General features: G+C 36.9%; 1 long non-coding RNA gene across 1 annotated transcript in view; it reads right to left on the reverse strand.

The window, feature by feature from the left end:
- LOC122807982 overlaps positions 1-18,137 on the reverse strand; it is a 194,896-nt gene that overhangs the window by 6,113 nt on the left and 170,646 nt on the right. Inside the window, exon 2 of the long non-coding RNA XR_006365747.1 lies at positions 9,093-9,287. This is a non-coding gene — a long non-coding RNA (uncharacterized LOC122807982). The remainder of the gene's footprint in view (positions 1-9,092; positions 9,288-18,137) is intronic.

Here is an 18,137-nt window from a genome sequence, read left to right on the forward strand (position 1 = left end):
AAGTATATTTTATAGAAAAGATGGTCGAGCCACGTGTGGGTAAATTTATAGTGTAGGTTGCCAAATGTATGAAATTGTACATTAATTGAAGATAACTATGATGGACATAAGAGACAGTTAAACTGAGGCCGACTACAACAATTTTGTGGAAATGATTGATTAATGCCAAATTTCCATCAGTTTATTCATAAAATTCTGAGAGCTGCAAAATGACAGCCACTAAACCCACTATAATGCAGAAATCTTATTTTGTTTAGCAGACTAGTTTTACTTATGCAAATGATCGTTTGTAAACTGGATCAGAGAAGGTATAAGTAATTTATCCTGCTATGTGTTGGAAACAGGAACTGGACATAAACCTGTGCTGAGGTCAACAGATTAGATTATATTACTCAGTTCTGTAGCTGTGATACTTAATCCTGTAGTAACTTTCATATGACAGAAAACATTTCAATAACATTTGTTTCAGTTTTAAGATGCCTGTTGATTGACTTTGATATTATATAAAGATGTCAACACGCAAGAAATAATGCAGCATCTGGCCTCTGCACTCTGGAAATGTGTTATTTACATAATAATGCACATGCTGGAGGGTTCATAGGTTCATAGGTTCATAGGTTGGTACTAGGCTATCAGCCCTAGGGCCTATACAAGCCTAGCCATAACAATTCCCTGGCTATTTCTTCCCACATTATTTACTTTCCTGGACCCCTGTCTAGCAGGGCAACTGACGTGATCCCTGGGGTGAATTTCCTTTCTCCCATCCAATCATCAAGGTTCCTCTTGAAGAGGTCCAAAGAGGCACTCTGCTTGACATGTATGGGCAATCTATTCCAGAGTCTGGGGAGTCTCTGGGTCAGGAACCTATCCCTCCAACATGTTTTGTTTATTGTGATGACAAGGTTTAGATCCCTGGAGCGTGTAGCTCTGAGGGATTGGGATTTCTTTAAGTGTAGCATGTCCAACAGCTCTGGGTTTGACATGGCCTTGTATGTTAAGCAGAGATCGCCTCTGAGTAGACGATATGCGACAGAGTATAGCTGGAGTTTTTAAGGCGGTCAGCGTAGGGCATCTGCTTTAGGCCTGTGATTCTTTTAGTGAGGTATTTCTGAGGCCTTTCCAGTTGTTGCAGATGTCTTGAGAGGTAGATACCAAATGGGGCGTTGTATTCTATAATGGGTCTAATGAGGGATGAGTACAGTGGGACAATGACCTCCTTTTTTCTGGATGAAAAGCCCTTCGTGATGAGGTGTGCTACATAGAAGGATTTCCTGACTGTTGTGGCGATGTGGTTATCGAAGGTGAGACCACTGTCCACCTGTGTCCCTAAGTCTCTTATCACACTTTCTGTGTTTAGTGTACTGCCACCTATATGGTAATTCATGGATACATGTTTTTCCCAAAGGGATAACAATACATTTCTTGGCATTGAGCTTGAGCCCATGGCTCTGGCACCAAGCATCTGTTTCTGTAAGGCCCTTTTGTAGAGTATCCACATCATTTGTGGATTCAATAATGGCTCCCAGTTTGCAGTCATCTGCAAACTTTGTTAGCCAGAGTCCCTTAGTGTTGACCTGTACTTCAGAGAAGTAGATGCCAAACAAGAGCGGCCCCAGGACTGAACCCTGAGGTACTCCACTTGTCACTTGTCTGGAGCTGGATTTGGAGTCGGCTACTTTTACAGTGTGGGTTCTATCAGTAAGCCATTTAGCAACCCATTGGGTGACATAGGGATTTATGCCCAACTTAGTAAGTTTATCTATGATTCCAGAGTGGGGTGGTGTCAAAGGCCTTGGCAAGGTCTAGATAGGCTGTGTGGACCACCTTACCCTTGTCCATGGCTCTGGAGACTGATTCAAAGAAGTCAATCAGGTTCAGGAGACAAGATCGGCCCTTCACAAACCCAAACTGGGTGGGGTCCAGTGTTTGAAGGTTGCCAATGTCTTTGTTTATAAGTTCCATGATAATACGCTCCATGGCCTTGCAGATAAGGCTTGTCAGACTGATGGGACAGTAGTTTCCGGGATCCAAGGTGGATCCCCCCTTGTGGATTGGGATAACTGTAGCTCTGCTCCACTCAGTGGGCATGAAACCTGAGGTGAGGCTATGTTTAAACATGACACTTAGGTGAGGTGCCAGTTCATATTGTAGTTCATGTAGTACACAGCCCGGGATGTCATCTGGTCTCATGGATGCTGTATTCTTGGCTTTAGAGAGTGCAATTTGTACCTGTGTGGCCGTTATTATTGGAATTTGGCAATCTTCCGGTATTGAGATGGGCCATTTAGGGGGTGAGAGTGGGGTGAAGTTGGCACTGAATCGATCTGCCAGGATATTGGCAATATCCTTCGGATCAGTATATTTAATGCCATTCTGTTTTAGCTCAGAGCAGATCTGAGCATTGCCATTTAGATTCTTGACATAATTATAGAATGCTTTGTGGTTGTCTTTGGAATCTTTGGCAATTTTATTTTCGTAACTAGCTTTGGAGGATTTTATGAGCCATCTCAGTTTCTTACTGAGGCTAGTAAGGGAGTTTTTTGCATCCTGGGATTTTCCTCTTTTCTGCAAAAGTTTCTTCCTTTTGTTGTAAAGTTTGTTTATGGCAGGGGACCACCAGATTGGCTTCCTTTTTTGGATGAGAGCATTTTGGTTCTATTTGGGATGGCACGATTCATGCATGAGTGGATGTGCTCGTACAGTGCCATAGTGTAGGATTCAGCAGTTGAACTTTCAGTTCCTGTCTGCATGGGTGTCATGAAGTTTGTCACTTCTGACTTGAGTAGCATGAAGTTGGCTTTGGAGAAGTTTTTATGGTGGTTTCTTTACTGGGGGTGGGGTGGGATGTGGATGTTAAGGGTGATTGGCTTATAGTCAGACCTGACTAACGAGGGGTGACCATAGGTATGGAGCATTGATTTCCCATGTTGGTAATGACCAGGTCTAGGATATTGGAGCCCCTGGTGGGACTATGGATTAGTTGATCCAGGGCGTTGGAATTTATGAATTCCAAGAACCGTTGCGCAAAGGTGTTGGAACATGAGTAGTTTTCCCAGTTAATGGCAGGGTAGTTAAAATCACCCAGTATTAGGGTGTTTGGTTCTATCTTAATATTTTCCAGTATGTTTAGAAAGGTGTAGTGAGAATCTTGGGGTATGGTGGGGGATCTGTAGCAAGCTACAATTTGGATTGCAGTCTTACCTACTGTTAGTTGCACTTGGAGAATTTCAGACACATTGTGTTGGGCAACTAGCCTGGTGGTGTGAATATCCTTGGTGAATATTGACACTCCTCCACCTTTAGTGTTTCGGTCCTGGTTTGGTGGCCGAAAAGTGTGGTAAGAGTTGTAGCCTGGTATTGCAGGGGTGCTCTCTGGAGCCTTGAACCAGGTCTCAGTTACTGCACAGATATCGATGTTCTCCATTTTTAGGAGTGCCTCGAGAGAGTGCATTTTGAGGTTTAGACTTCTAGCATTGAGTAGCATTACCTTCAGATTTTGCATGCTTGTACCTGTTATGGTGGTGATTTTGTCCTTTGAAGTTTGCCTAAAAAAGGCACTATAGGGGTGGCAAGAGCCTTAGCCAGTAACCTGAATCCCAGGGGCAACAGGTGCAGACCATCTCTGGCAAAGCATCGTGGTCTGTCAATCATGTCATCCCAGGCAGACAGATACTGGATCCCCTTTGAATGACACCATAAGCTTAGCCAATTGTTGAAGTCAATCATTTTATCCTTATATTGTGGTATCATTCTGGGCGAAGGCAGGATGCTACTCAGGGCTAGTGTCATACCTGCCTGGGCCACATGATCAGAGAGCTCTTCCATGTCTCTTTTCATGTAGTCCAGGGAGGTACATCTCAAGTCATTCACTCCAACATGGACAATGACAGAGTCATATTTGTACTTGTTGTGGAGTGACTTGAGTGCATGCGTTATGTGGCAGATCCTGGCACCCGACAGGCAGCTGACTGTAATTTTCTCCTTATTCAACCTAGTGAGAGGGACATCAGTGTGCCGGACTATAGAGTCACCTATGACTAAAGTGTTAGGTACATTGTCTTGCCTTAGGGGCTGTTGCTGGGTGGCACACTGGTGTTGTGAACTATGTGACACATTGGTTGTGATTGGTGTTTGTTTGCGTTTCAGCTTCAGAGGTCTTTTTTGCTTGGGCAGGTTACAGTTAAGGGCCTCTGCATATGTGGATTTAGTGTTGCTATATGTGGGTGTTGGTGGTGCGGGTTTAGAAGGGCTATGGGTTGCTTGAGGTGTAGTGTGGGTGTTAACCTTCTCCTCTTGACTGTTTAGCACAGTCTTGGGTGGAGAGAGCTTTGCTTCCATTTTGGCTATGTAAGTGCATCTCTCACAGGTTGTAGTGTTGGGTGGTAGGAGGAGAGGGTTGTCTGTGTACATGAGGCAATTGCTGCATTGCCCCAGTATGCCCAGATTCACCAGGTGGACAGGAGAAATCACCGGAAGCTGACCCTTGGACATGCCTGGTTTGGGGCTTTTTTTTTTCTTTGTAAAGTATAGGAGCTGTTTCCTTAGCAAGGTACTTTGCAATTATAGGCTGTTTAGTGCCTACTATTAATTTCTCCTTGTTAACAAGGAGAGTTCAGTGTTTGTATGAGTTTAAGGCTTCCTAGTGCTTTCCAGCAGGTATTAGAGAAAGTGCTAGTCACAGGGATGCTTACAGGTAAGATTGAAAAGAATGCACTCTGCAGTGTGCACTAGAGAAGTTAGATGTGAAAGTAGGTAACTTGAGTTTTACCTGTTTAAAAAGTTAAGGTTTAGTGGAGAGTTACTATTTTTAAAACAGCAAGATGGACTGAAAGGGGTGGTCACTTTTGTATTTTGGTACTATGAAATACTATAGGATGGCCAATAAATTTAAATAATTGAAGGGGTGGGATTTCAAAAGTGATGATTTTGTGATTACTCACATAAGCCAGTGAAAGTAGAGAGAAATGAGATGTATGGTCAGATTAACATAAGAGGCGGGCAACTAGAAAGACAGTGGTATTTAACAAGACAACTTAAATGGGTGGGAGGGCATTATTATGCTTAGGAAATGGGCTACATGTGAAATTGGCTTGCATTTGTTTATTTTGATTTTTAATTGCTACCTGTCTTCCTATCTTTCTATATAGAGATATATCTACAGATATTAATAATTTTTATTTAAAATAGTTACCTTGCCTACTGTTTCAAACTTGCTGTAGTATATAATGCTATACCACAGGGGGATGGAAGTCAGTGAATAATGAATTACATCTGAGTGTCAGACTTTATGACAGTTCTGAACTAATCAGGGACACATCTCAGCAAAATTAGGACAAATTCAGAATTAATCAGGGTCATTTTTAAAATATTTGTACTATTCATTTGAGACACTGACAGAATAAGAGCATTTGTATTAATATACATTTTCTGAAGTAAAGACATATTATAACTCTGTTGTCATTATTTATTAGGCATAATTCACAATTGTTTCACCTAGTATACTAATTTTAGAAGCAATTAAGAAAGGTAGTGCTAAAATCTAAGACAAAATCAGGGGTGTCACTGAAAATCAGGGACAGGTGAGAGGTATGAATTTCATATCCTTTAGTATATGCATGTAAACATAAATCCTGTTATAGCAACTTCCTATTTTAACAAGAGCAATATTTAAACTCTGTCTCTATATTTCACACTTTGCCTTCCAATTACTTTAGGCTTTATCCAGATTTCTTGAGCTAACATGTTGAGAGTCATCTATACCTCTTAATTTTAAAAGAGTTGCATCCACTGCTCTCTCTCTCTGTCATACACACACACACACACACACACACACACACACACACACACACACACACACACACACACACACACACACACACACACACACACACACACAAATGCGCAAGCACATGCAGGCACACACATGCAGACACACACTTCAGGTTTCATGCATGCAAGCACCCATATGCTCACAACACAGACAATCATAAACACAATGGCCACATACCTACAAGCACACACACACACACACACACACACACACACACACACACACACACACACACACACACTCACAAACACGCTTTTCTATATTTTGTCATTATCTGTTTGTTTTAATTTTATACCCTCTAAACAGCAAAACTGTAACTTAGGTATTGTAATATAATGTTTGATCACTCTCACTTTTTTCATGCAAACACACACTCTCAAACATAGGGACATAAACACCCCCACACACTCTGTTTATTTATTTACTTATTTTAATTTTATACTTGCCAAACAGCAAAAGCTGTGCTTAGTGAGTGTAAAATAATGGCAGCCATTATCTCTGTTACAGTCTGAGCTCCACGGCAGCTTAATATGCTGCCATGAAACAGCAGACTTGATTTTCAGTGGACATTACCACCCTGCTAGAGAATTACATTAAAAACCTGCTGGTGAATGGTTGTTGTGCCATTAGAGTAGTGATGTACAGGTTGCCCGTTCTCAAAAAAGAAGTTATAATTGTGTAACATATGAACCAGCTAAAGTGAATAAACTGCATAATATTTGAAGGAGATAACTGTATGGACAAATTAATGCCAGGGGATATGTACAGAGAAACAAATGTCTTTTTATGCATAAATAGCTGTGTTGTCTGTGTTCCTTAAGTATTTTCACTTTGAGCCCATTCAGAATTAGTAACAGTTTTGTGAAGAAAATAGAAAGGGCATTTTAAAACTAAATCATTATATTTAAGTGCCAGTTTTTGCATTATAATTATGTATTCTTATATCCACATTGCACACATTGTTCATATAATTCCTGATTTTTATCTATGCCCATTTCCTATTCTAGTTTTGTTTTATCCTCATTTAGGCTACACAATATTCAGAGACTGACTAACATTGCATCTTAAGGAACTCAAACACTTATTGGTCTGTAAGGCATTCAAAAGGCTTATTCTGCAAATAGAGGAGTTAATGTTAATGATATGCTTTACAGCACATAACCTTAAGGATAGTAAGATCTACCTTTGAACTTGGGTGACTGTAGGATTAGATAATGCATGGAGTTTACATTAAGACTTTAAAATAATTGTGAAAGTTGTTATTTCAGATAGATGGACTTTCTGTAGTTCAGTTTTGAGAAATACAAAGTAATGTAACCTACTAACTTTGCTGATTTTGGAGTAGAACAAGCATATTCTGGGATGGAAATCTCTGTATTCATCCTCCATTCCCTCATGTGTTTCCTGTTTGACCCATTTTAATGACTTGCACGTAGTGGATTTGAATATTCTAGACTTGATTTCAAAATAATATTCAAATCACTAGGAGTATTTATTGAAAGTCTTTCCACAGTGAAAGTGGAATTTTTAAACAGACTATAAGATGGTAAGCAGTTCTACATCTGGAGCAGATACTTTCATACGCACAAGCTTCCTTACATCCATAGGCACTGTACACATTATCTACACTGAACTTCCATCACTGCTCAATTCCTAACTCATGAATTTCTGCATTTAACTCAATCATTTGTATACTCCAGACTTGTATGGTTTAGTGCAGATATCAGTGCATTGCTAGACAATCTGATTGCTCAATTTTGATTTCTTCTTTTTAATTTTTTTTTCAGGAAAAGAAGAAGCGTCATTTGACTTTTTTATAACGGTTTCCTTTTTATTAGATCATTGGGTAATATTAACTAATCATGTAATTAAACACACTCAAAGGTTTAAAAGATTTGTATTTTTCTAAACACAAAGGTAGGAAAATAAGTGATATGAATTGATGTTGGGTTATTGTGTCTGTCAAGCTAAGCAGTATTAATGCATATTACTACACATTTTATAAACTATGACAAAATATGACAAAATCATGCATCATGGTGTGTGTTGTGAACAGCAGCCAGTCATTAGACTTCTCTAGTTTCAAATAAATCCTTTACTGTTATCCATAGTATTACAAGTAGTTATATATCCATCCATCACCCTTTTTAGCATATGGGGTCGTGGCATCACCTCAGCAATGACAATCATCTAAAGCCAAGATTTTAAACTGCTGGGTGGCTAGTCCTGCTACAGTACTTCTCCCACACCACACATTGACACCTATGGCTAATTTAGAGTGTTCATTCCACTTATTGCATGTTTTTTCCAATGTGGGAGGAAAGCAGACCAGCTGGAGAAAGCCTACATAAACACAGGGAGGACATGAAGACTACAGATAGATGACACCCCATCCAAGATTCAAAGCAGGGATCCTCTTGCTATGAGGCAACAGTGCTATCCATTATGCCACTATGCTGCCTTTCCTTCTATTTCTATCATTTCTTAATCATCAGTAAATAATCCTCAAGCCTTATTTCAGGTATTTTAATGTTTTTGACAATGGCAGTTTAAAAATGCAAATTAATCATAAAAGAATGCTACTGTGCTCCACAATCTCTATATATTTTCTTTATTTGTTGGATTATACGCTCAAAGTTTAGCTGTATCCAAATTCTACACATTGTGTAGTTATTTTGTCTGCCATATATAAGTTGTATAGAATTTGGATACAGCTAATATTTGATGTTTTATATATATATATATATATATATATATATATATATATATATATATATATATATATATATAAAATCAAATAAAGAAAATATATAGAGATTGTGGGGGACAGTAGCAGGTTTATGTGAATAATTTGAATTTTTATACTGCCATTGTCAAAAACCTTAAAATACCTGAAATGAGTCTTGAGTATTCTTTACTGATGATTAATGAATGATGGAAGTAGAAGCAAAGGTTAGGTGAAAATATTGCATGTGCTGTCATCAGTGGTACCTGGCACACATTGTGTTACATGGAGTTATGACTATTTCTTTGTTTTGATAAAATGACCATTAAAAGTTCTGCCATACACTTCATGTTTAGATTACCGAGTATGTTAAAAATGCAGTATACAATTTTGCAGTTTTCTGCATGGTATAATTTCAGTATTCATTCATGTCCCTGCATATTCTTCTACGGAGGTAATATGCAGTGTCACTTTCAATATAATTTCACAAACCTCAGAATTATTCATTGTACTTTATAAACAATGGAAAACCTTTACCATGTATTCTTAAATCAGGAGGTTCTTTTCCTTCACACACAGATTGAATGTTATTGACAAGTTTGGCAAAATTTCTCTTGTTTTCTTGCAGTTCTTTATTGAGGTTCCCATTACTAAGCCTAAGGTCCAAGCATTTCTTATCTTTTTCTGCAAGATTCTGAACAGACTGATACAGGCTTCTTGACAACAGAGTATCTGGAAAGAAAATAAAAAATGTATAGATTACCAAATACAAGCAGGGATACATAACAAAAGAAACGTGGAAAAAAGTTGAAATTATTTGCATCTAATTCACATTGCAGTTTATATTCAATCAGATTCAACTTTCCATTCTAAAGTTTAGGCCATAATACACATCCATCTAAAAAGATTTATAAACAATTCTACCAGCTGAAAATATATGACAAATAACATTCAACCCCTACAATAAAGAATTTTTGGGTAAAAATAGTTTTCAGTGCAATGGCCAGTCTTTTGTTAATGTAATTATATAAGTCAGAGTTTCCTGTATATTAGGTTTACCTAAGGAGTGAGACTGAAATTGGTCATGTGTACTCAGGACTGCACCCCACAAAACTAATATGAATAAGTAAGTAATTAAGTAAGTAAATAAATAAATAAAAAATTAAATAAATAAGGAGTTTGTTTAAAACATAAAACACTACATTTGCTACAAGACAAAATTCTGTCAAACATTTCATTAAATAATGTTTGCATATTGTCTGTATTTGTTCTGGACCTGCAGTTGTTGTGGAAGCTTGCTAACTGCTGCCCAAAGCTGCTTAGTGTGTTTGCACAATGGTCAGCAAAATACGCAACAATGTATCTTTTATGAACAACAGAAAGGTGCCACTGGCGAAAGAAATGGATGAGATAGAGTTTAGACACTCGTACTTTATTATAGAAACTGCAGTTAAAATACCATAAACGCCTTAAATTAACAATTTGTGTTTTCGTCCAAAATGATCAGTCTTCTTCAGATGTGTGTTCAACTCATTAAAAATGTTTTTATAATGTCTCTAAAAACCAAGAACCAATGAATTCAAAATTCCAATTTAAAATAAACCAATACTCTGTTTAAATATTTAAATAGACTCATGAATATCCAGACATTCTTCCATTCCCATCATTATATTTGTATTCACTTTCTTTCCCATTCTATATAACCAAGATAAAATATAACACCAATACATAATATTTCAATTTACAATAAATACATTTTTTTTCTTTAAATACTATAAAAATATGTTTAAAATTACATATTGCATGAATTGGTTATTTAATTCCTTTTACCTTGAAATTATAGGCAACAGTGCCACCTTCTGTCAGAGAATATATATTGCATTCATTAAACATAATTCAAAGTTTGGCAGCCCTTGGTTTTAAAAGTGGCAAAATAGAAATATAATCATTTAACCCTGGACTTTTCCCTGATTCCAGGGTTACTTGCCACCATAATTCTCTATATTCTATTTTTCCTCCCATGGGCCACCCTTATATCATTATTAATTTGTTCAAGTACCATAAAGAAATATGTACAACCATCACATTCCTTGGAATGTTTGAATAATGCATTAGTTTCTTTACCCTTGGACATGTCATAGACATGTTCATATATTCTTCTTTTTAGGGTCCTTTCTGTTTTCCCCACATAAAAAGGATTGCATTTGTGGCAGACAGCTAAATATACTAACCCCTTTGATTCACAATTATAATACCCATTACTCTTTAACCACCTTTTTCTACTCTTAAGGTAAATCTCATCGGTGTTCATAATATATTCACACTTATTACAATGTCCACACATGTATGTGCCTAATCTTGATTTACCCCCTTTGTAAATTTTCTTTTTGTCGAAAATTGTCACGAATTGTTAATTTAAGGTGTTTATGGTATTTTAACTGCAGTTTCTATAATAAAGTACGAGTGTCTAAACTCTATCTCATCCATTTCTTTCGCCAGTGGCACCCTTTCTGTTGTTATTAGTTGATTACCTGGGAGTGCTACCTGCAGTTTTTTTTCTTACTTGGTATCTTTTATGAAACTGACAATGTCTGACTATTGTCTTCAGGTGTTGTAGACTTGTAGGTGTTGTGGAAGCTTGTTAATCACTATGTTATGTGCTTAGTATGTTTGCACGATGGAAAACAAAAGATGCAACAATGTATCTTTTATGAAACTGATGTCTGATTATTAGGGCATTTCACTGTGTTTTCAGGGAGGTGAGCAAAGTGCAGATGAAATTAGCAAAATTTTGCATGTATTAATATTGTAAAAAAAAAAAGTCTTTATACGTTTTCATCACTAAAAGTTAAATGTGGGACTATACACACACACTTAATTCACAGCTTGAATTTGTGCTGTCTTTATCAAATAAGCCACTTATATTAATTTTAATTTATTTACCCATTTCACTGTATGTGTTGTAAGACACATTTCTCAAAAAAATAACGTTTAAATAAAGGAAACATAAACACCACAATATACTTTTTAACACACCTTGCACATTTTTACACAAGTCTGGATTAGAACTGTCAGACTAATGAAACAGCAAACTACACTAGGTGTGCCTTATCTCTCTTTGTCACAGAAACAACTTTGCAGCACTGATGCAAATAATTGTACATACAAGCAAGTCCCATTTCATCCACAGTAGTAACAGGACATGTGCACTTGTTCACTCAGCTGTTTGTACATGTGTAGCTTACATATTTAGTGAAATGAGTGATCAATAAACCATTTATGAATTTTGTTTTCAACAATGCATCTCTGTCTTTACCTTGCATTGTGTTCATTCTTCTCTTATCTGTGCTGTACTCTCAATCATGCAGTCTATGGGGCATTTTGTATGATTATCATTAAAATGTATGATAAAATTGCATGACAGTAAATACAGTTTTCAGCAAAGGGAGTAGAGTTTGGTAATTAGTGAACCATATTGAGAAATATGTGATATTCATCTCCATTTATAAGCTTTCTACAGTTACTTATACACTTTGGAAGTGTATCCTGGGTGACACACCCACTGCAGGTAAGGTAGGTTGAATTGCTGTTGTGTCTTGCTTCTCCCTCACACTAATCATTCACAGTTGCAATCCTTTAGCAATTAACACTGAGGTAGGGCCGATACTACATTTATACCTGCTACACAAAGTCAGACATTTGGGATTCAGCAGTCCTAATGAGCTCACGCCTCATTTACATCCCCACCATGCTCAGTGGCCTGTATCTAAACTATAAAAAAGTAACAGGTAGCTTATTATAAAAAAAAAACAAACAAAAAAAAAAACAAATGCATTTTTTATCGAATCGTGAATTGGTGGGCATACTTACGTGAAAATGCTTTTCACCGAAGCAGCATTTTCGCATAAGTATGCCTGTTGTGCTGGTCGAACTATGGTGCAGAAAAGGGAAAATTCCCTTTTCCCCACTGCAGTGCAATCACAGAGTGAGAATATTAAAGTAGGGGGGTGGGGGACGTAGGAGGGCTTGCTCCCCCTGCATAAAAGTATATTTAATTACTTTAGCGAAAGCACTTTTTTGGTGAAAATGCTTTCATTAAAAAGTGTGTTCGGTGATAGTGGATTCGAACTGTTGAACTTTCGTTCAACAGTCCTATCTATATATATATATATATATATATATATATATATATATATATATATGTATATATATATATATATGTGTGTGTGTGTGTGTGTGTGTGTGTGTGTGTGTGTGTGTGTGTATATATATATATATATATATATATATATATATATATATATATATATATATATATATATATCGATATATAAAAGTATATATGTTTTTATATATATCTATATATATATATATATATATATATATAGATATATATGTATATGGGTCTAATTCATTTTATCAAAAGACCATTTGACCTAAACCCATTTGATCGAAAGTTCACTTGATCGAAAAACGGTATTCAAGGCATAAAACTGGGATTTGTCCCTCTCCCCAATGTCGTGCGACCCTGGAGCTGGTATATATAGTTGGGGGGGTGTGGGGGGCACCCTACCCTGTTCTCCAGGTGATGCTTTTATTTAAATGCGCATCAGTCTATGGTTCCCAAGAATTCAGGGAAGCATGCTACAGGGTAGAAATCCTGTATAGTTGTAGCTCTGTCCTTGAGTGTATGGGGAAAATGTATGTAGTCACTGGCATGCTGTAGCATAGTATTCAGGAATTGATGTAGGATCCTGGCTTCTGATGCCTGTGACACCCCCAGCATATCCCCTGCTGGTCTCTAGAAGGTTCCTGTAGCTAATAATGTGTTACACATACATTAGTCACCACAGGTATTGGTTCCCCTTGGTTTGCCCTTGCTCTCAGTTGAGGACTACAGAAGTTGCACAGTTCCTGTAATGTGTCTCTATCCACCCTGTAGTGCTCTTCAATTTCCACCTCATGTAGACCATGAAAGGTCAATCAGGGCCTAAATATCCTTCTCCTCCTTGGCTGAGGTCTATTAGCAGCAGTAGCAGCACAGACTTGGACCTGTTGCACATACACATACAAGAGCAACAGCAGCCCCTGGCATTGTTTCCATGTAGAGTAGTTTCCATGGCTGTATACCAATAGACTTTGGAATTTGCAGGCAAAACCTGCACTGAGTCTACACAACTACTTTATAGCTTGTTGATTAGCTCCTCCAACATGGATTGGTTGATTAGCATACAAATCAGCTGTTTAAGCAGTAATTATCATGTGACAATGTTGACCATATTTGCACATCTCTACACAATGTATAGAGCCGTTTAATGAATACAAAACAATGTGCTACCATGTGCTTCTTTTGGCATTAAATATACACAGCTTAAACATAACATTGGCTGTATTGAATCCAGTCCTCCCCCCAAAAAAAAACATCTGTTAGCCATCAGTGGGAGGTTTACCTCAGAAGCTCCAAATTTCTGTTTTGAAAGATGAATTTACTGCTTATAAATATGTATCTATCTTTCTATATGTAAATATGTATATATCTATATCTATCTATATTTATATATATATATATATATATATATATAATAAGTTTACTATCATTTTGTCAATCACAACTTGTGCAATTTTTATTTGTGCGAAAATGTCGATTCACAGTATGTAAACATGAATACCACAATGTTGAACCGTACAATAGTGAATGCATACAGAATTCACTGTTGTAAGGTTTGAAATTGTGGTACAGATCACACTATAGTGGGGATTGGGAAATGTACCCTTTCCCTCACTATAATGTGATCTTGGAGTTTGTATATTAAAATAGCAGGGGGTGTGGGGGGCTTGCCCCCCTGCAAATATGTTATTTACTGTGCATTGCACAGTAATGTTGTTCCCAGAAGTGTGGTGACTCTTCAAAAATGTCGAAGTTGACATTTACAGTCACCACACTTTAACTTTATTTCCATTCGTCCTTTTGATTTGTGGTTCAACATAACCGCTATTTGCTGTTGTGTGATATGGTTAATTGAATTGCTAGTAAACCATATAAATGTATATATATATATATATATATATATATATATATATATATATATATATATATATATATATACATATATATATATACATATATACACACACACACACACACACACACACAAACATATATATATATATATATATATATATATATATATATATATATATGGTACAGACAGCAACAGCAGCAAATTAGGAAGGATCTAAACCCATTTCAGCTACAAGATGACATCTTCAGCAGATCTGTACCAACCACATTTATTAACTTTAAATATTTTGCATCATCTAATGTGCCAAACACATTCAAAACTCAAACCATAATGTATAGTATTGTCAGCATTGTGTTTGCCCCTTCATGATATAAATAAATCCTAACCATTTCATTAATTATAATAATTATGGAATGCACTAAATTATATTTTCAAAATATTTTGCAGTATAGCTTGTGTTTTGAATTTGTTTGGCAAACTAGACAATACATAATATTTAAAGCCAATGATGGATCATAAAATGTAGATAATTTCTACTTAGCTGTTACTATATCCATACCAATTTGAGTGCTTACATGCTGAGAAAGATTTGTGGCATTATATAACTCTTTGCATGGACGTACGTATGTAAACATTTATTTTCTGGTAGTATTGTTTCAAAATGTTGTTTAACAAGCAGGATGTATATATTCTTATCTAACTTTGAATCTTCAGGGTGATGTTGCATAAATACAACATAAATGTCATTTATTAATTTATTTAACACTTAGTTTACTGGGAAAGTCTGACTTGGAGCGAATCAATTTTCGGCGGAGGCCCATGGAGAAATGCTCCAGACGCCTGTCTTTGTTATGTGGGAAGAAAACAGAGCACCCAGAGGAAACCCACATAAATGCAAGGAGGACATGTAGACTCCACACAGAAGGTTACCCAGCTGAGAATCGAATCACAGAACCTCTTGCTGTGAGGTGACAATACAAACCTCAGCACCACTGCGTCATACATGCATTTAAATATTGTTTTAACCTTAGGAGGGATCTCCTTTACAGGTCAGAAATGTTATAAGGAATTTTGCTTTACTAAATGTTAACTATATCTATAATTATTAGACTGAATAAACTAGTTATAATGCATTTATATCCTGAAGTGGCACACAGTACTCCCAACTGTGCTTGGAATTTGTTTGGTGCTGTAGATGATGCAATGCATTTTAAGTCAATAAAGAAGGCTTTTGTAGCTGAAATCAGTTCATATTTTACCTAGTTTGTTGTTTTTGCTGTCTTCATTGAGAATATATTGGGGGAGATTCAATAAAGGTAACACTTTCTTTGTTCCCATGTCGATGTGGACATGGGAGTGGGAAAATTTTAATTTATTAAGCAGAGTGTATAGGCACACACTCCCACCGACACCATGTAAACACCATGGCATGCAAATGAAGTAGTTAAAGAGGCTGGAATGATTCAACATGGTAGGAAGCAACCGTGTAGGCCCTGTGCTGCTGTTCTGCCTGTATTCAAAAACTTTTCGAATATAGCCACAGAACCATGCCTCTAAACTTCTTAGGGGTACATCTCCTGGACAAAGCCTGACAAAATGGGGGGGGGGTTAAACACACAAAATAGGGACAATTCTTAAATATGACTCATAATTATATTAGAAAGCTGCTAGAACAGGGTTTGTGTATTTGAAGTCTGAAACTGACATGTATGTCATTATTTAGTGATTTTATCCTCAGATTATCCCAATGATATGCCAGAAAATTACAAATTTTATGAGGAACAGACCACAAACATGAGGCAAAAATCTATCTGGACAGTTGAGAGGTATGCATGAAACTGCACTACAGTACATACCTCTCAACATCTTAGACTAAGAAATCTGGAGAAAACCATCAATAATGGGGTGGGAAACAGTACAGAAATATGGACACTTTTAAAATATTGCTACTAGAAACTTAGAGAAGGTTTTGAACACTGGGTTTGCAGAATGCAGTCCTCCAAGGAAAAGTACACATAGTAAGTCATGCAGATTTCTCAACCTCTTAGAGCAAGACATCCAGACAAAGGCATAAATAACAGGAGAAAACGGGCCAGAAATAGTGTCACTGTTTAAATCATTGTTCTTACAAACTTAGAAAAATGATGGAACCAGATGTTTGCAGCAAATGTAATATCCATTCTGTGTTCAACATTCCACTACCCTTCAGTTTTCCTAGCTACACAGTTGCCTTTTCATCTAAATTTTCATGTAGATTCAGGGATTTCAACATGGTGAAGATGCAAATGAGGTTTGTACTCATTAGACTTGCTGAATCCCAAGAAGATGGATCACTGTAGGGATGTTCACATCGTGTAAGCACTGCCTTGGTGTTTGTGTTGTTTTGTGTTGTTGGGATGCAACTTGGCAACTGTGATTGCTTACATCAGGTGGGTGTGTCATATTACAGGGACAGCAACTGTGATTACTTACATCAGGTGGGTGTGTCATATTACAGGGACAGCAACTGTGATTGCTTACATCAGTAGGGTATTTCAAGTTAGACTTACATAGTGTTACTTTTAGGTCTGTCAAATATGGAAATGCAAGAAATCAGTGCACAATAAACTTCTGTTTCATTAACCTTCAACCTCACCTTCATTTGTTGCAAATTATGTTTTCTCTGTCGGGTTTGTAGTATTATTCATTATAAAAGAAAAGAAAAAGAAAAAAAGGAGAAATATTTAAAATGAGGAAAAGCAATCTATGACATGTAGACAGTAGAACATGTTAGTAAACATAAGATATGTCTACCAAAGGTCTGTATTTCAACTCTCACTCCAATGCACCTTCAGAAAATGGGATGGGTACCTTATCCCCTTTGCTACACAAACAGTTTTGCACCAAAGAACTGATGTCATTCTTCACATAACCAACTACAACAGAATTTACACTGATATCAAACCATAGAACTGTTATTTTCCCACATGTATTATTATTATATTTTGACATAAGTGCACAGTGAGCACACAACCTGTTATGATTATCACTTGCATATTTACAGTTCTGGTTTACATTTCTGCGTTTCCTTGTCATTCATCAGTTTTCAGCCCAGTACTCAGAGATGCAGTCTGTAAGCCATGCTATTTCATTGGCCTTAAAATATGTGGAGATATTATCTGGCAATAATATGATATGCATTTGCCAACAACTGAAGGCTAGGCTGGATAGTACAAACAAGCATAGATGGTTCTTTTGTCAGGCAGGGGCAAAAGTGAGTAACTTTTATGGCACACACAAGGCTACAACTGTTCTGTTGAGAAGGGGGAACAAATCTTAATTATTGTTGTGGTACATATAAGCACAGACTGTTTTGGGGCAAGCAAAGGTGATGCTGTTATGGCACTAACAAGGACATGTTGCTCTCGTTACTCTCCTTGTTTTGCATCCTACCTGTTGTTTGATCATGTGAGGGTTGTGAAGTCAGAAACTGCAATGTGTATCATTACTTTCTAACTTCTCTCTTCCAATGATTTTCTATTACAAATGCATGGTGCTAAACTGAGAGCATGCAGTGATC

The sequence above is a fragment of the Protopterus annectens genome, chromosome 8.part0 (genome assembly GCF_019279795.1).
Source record: "Protopterus annectens isolate FY-2018-M chromosome 8.part0, PAN1.0, whole genome shotgun sequence".
NCBI classification, from domain to species: domain Eukaryota; kingdom Metazoa; phylum Chordata; order Ceratodontiformes; family Protopteridae; genus Protopterus; species Protopterus annectens.